This window comes from Schistocerca serialis, chromosome 5, assembly GCF_023864345.2.
Source record: "Schistocerca serialis cubense isolate TAMUIC-IGC-003099 chromosome 5, iqSchSeri2.2, whole genome shotgun sequence".
In the NCBI taxonomy this organism is placed as follows: Eukaryota; Metazoa; Arthropoda; class Insecta; order Orthoptera; family Acrididae; genus Schistocerca; species Schistocerca serialis.
In genome coordinates, this window is record NC_064642.1 from 378,049,519 (window position 1) to 378,052,374 (window position 2,856).

The window sequence follows — 2,856 nt, forward strand, 5'->3', positions numbered from 1 at the left end:
ACAGTAACTACAGCAATCAGCGCTCGCAACGGAATTTCACTTCAAGGGAATTATTACGATCACAACTTTTACGTTCATTACCTCCGACGTAAATAGCCAAATGGATGTGCACTGAAGCGTACTTCATACACGAGACGTTAATTATTTACTTATTCGGCGTTTCTAGACCTCGAAGATCATGTGTGGATCTCACAGTCTGCTTCCAGTGACTGCGTCCTTGAGCTGTTTCGATCCAGTTTGAGCCGGCCCGAGTGGCCGAGTGGTTCTAGGCGCTGCAGTCTAGAATCGCACGTCCGCTACGGCCGCAGGTTCGAATCCTGCCTCGGGCATGGATGTGTGTGATGTCCTTAGGTTAGTTAGGTTTAAGTAGTTCTAAGTTCTAGGGGACTGATGACCTCAGAAGTTAAGTCCCATAGTGCTCAGAGCCATTTTGATCCAGTTTGATTCATTCCTCAGCGTACTTCGTTCATCCTTTGCGTCATGCGTGGACATTTTCCTTCAGTTCTTCTCACTAGCACTGCTTTGGCTCTACATTCAAGTGTGCGAGCTGCAGGTCCTGCCCACCGAGTTCTTCTAGTCTTCATGTCCGCAGAGTGGTGGGTTGCTGCATGAGTTCATGGAGTTCTTGGTCGTTCTTTTCCTTCATCACTCGATTTCGTACTTGGCAAACATCTTCCTGTAGATGTCTCGTTCAAATGTAATAGCCTTTCATCGTCCGCTTCTGGGATGATAAAATGCCCTGTGCCATACAACGCCACGATAATTATTACTGCATCACAAGAGTTTGGTTTTGCTGGAAAGAATACGTTATACAGTCCGCCTGCTTAGATGGTTGGTAACGTGTTTACCTCCCATGCAGCAGGCCCGAGTTCGTTTCCCGGCCAGGTTAGAGATTTTCTTCGCTCGTGGACTGGGTGTTGTGTTGTCGTCATCATCATTTCATCCTCATGTGGTGTCGACTGAAAGAAGACTTGCACTTGGTCAAACCATTATCCGTTTGATGCTGAAGTGCACTCTGGAAGCATTATTGATTCCAAATGATGCACAATTAACGTAAATTAAAAGTTTAGCTTAGTGAGACCGAGATACAAAGATTTAAGAACAAGTAAGGAGAAGTGTTAATGTGGAATGGGGAAACGAATAGGGAATCACTCTAGCGACCATACGTGGGGTATATGAGGAAATCCACAGATATACAGACATGAGAGTCTTCGACAAAGGACAAATTGTTATTGCGCGGAGTCTGTGTTCGAGCATAGTGGAAAAAGGGGAAACTGGTCGGCAGTTCGCGTTCTACTGTCGCAAGGATATATGAAAAGTGGTTGAAGGGCAGTGAAACTACGAGTAGAGTGCTAAGTGTTGGGCGTCCATGCCTGATCACATGGAGTGGAATTTGTGGCTTGCTCGCTCCGTAAAACAGGCTAGGGTAGACCTGACGACAGAGTTCAGTGATGGTTCAGGCGAAACTGTTTCAGAGCTGTCGTGTAATCCCCACCGCACACCCTTTTTACTTTATATGCAGTTTATATGGCATCAAAGATTAATTAATTTTATATTGCTTATTGTTGCGAGCACGACAGATAAAATACGATTCTCACTATTAGTTTCTGCAGTTGAAAATATTTTAACATCATACACTTTGACCTTTTATGTGGGGATACGCCTAACACTGAAAAATTTCCTGTTGTGGACGTACGATCTTTAATTTGCGAATTATTTTTATATAACACTGATCTGGCTTGTTAGATATGGAACATGGTATCATTACTATAACTAATTGTTTGTTGTTGTTGTGATCTTCAGTCCTGAGACTGGTTTGATGCAGCTCTCCATGCTACTCTATCCTGTGCAAGCTGCTTCATCTCCCAGTACCTACTGCAACCTACATCCTTCTGAATCTGCTTAGTGTATTCATCTCTTGGTCTCCCTCTACGATTTTTACCCTCCACGCTGCCCTCCAATACTAAATTGGTGATCCCTTGATGCCTCAGAACATGTCCTACCAACCGATCCCTTCTTCTGGTCAAGTTGTGCCACAAACTTCTCTTCTCCCCAATCCTATTCAATACTTCCTCGATACATACATTCGCCGACCCCAGACGTTATTTGTGAAATATAAATATGTAAATGTTGCACAAACATAAAAATGAAAAATTGTTATTTCGAATTATATATAATCTACAACCATTCATACAGTAATGAAATAATAATAATACAGGTAAAAGTTTATTTTATTGTTTTTTTTTATATATTATAACGATTTTGTAAATGTGTTGCCAGGAGACGTAACAGAGCATACAATACAGTGCATATTGTTTAACATCTGAATCAACTGCCGATGGCCCCTGAGTGGTCCTGTTTTGACCCAATACCATCATAAATTACAATTGCAGTGGGCAAAGGGTCACCAAAATCGGACAGTCGATCAAAGGAAACATGTCCTCTGGTCAGATGTACCCCTTTTTTTTCGCACCGGGTCGATGATTAGGCGCGGATACATCATCGTCCAGGCGAACGACTGCTCGAAATACCCATGCCGACACGGACGCGTACCAGCGGGGATGGTATTATGCTATGAAGGACATTGACCTAGGCTTCTACATCTACATCTACATCCATACTCCTCAAGCCACCTGACGGTGTGTGGCGGAGGGTACCCTGAGTACCTCTATCGGTTCTCCCTTCTATTCCAGTCTCGTATTGTTCGTGTAAAGAAGAATTGTTGGTATGCTTCTGTGTGGGCTCTAATCTCTCTGATTTTATCCTCATGGTCTCTTCGCGAGACATACGTAGGAGGGAGCAATATACTGCTTGAATCTTTGGTGAAGGTATGTTCTCGAAACTTTAACAAAAGCC

General features: G+C 43.3%; 1 non-coding gene across 1 annotated transcript; it reads left to right on the forward strand.

Annotated features, from left to right (window-relative positions):
* Nucleotides 1-245: 245 nt before the first annotated feature.
* Trnas-aga (transfer RNA serine (anticodon AGA)) lies at nt 246-329 on the forward strand. The gene is given in 2 exon segments: nt 246-285; nt 295-329. It is a non-coding gene; the product is annotated as a tRNA-Ser (tRNA).
* Nucleotides 330-2,856: the final 2,527 nt, after the last annotated feature.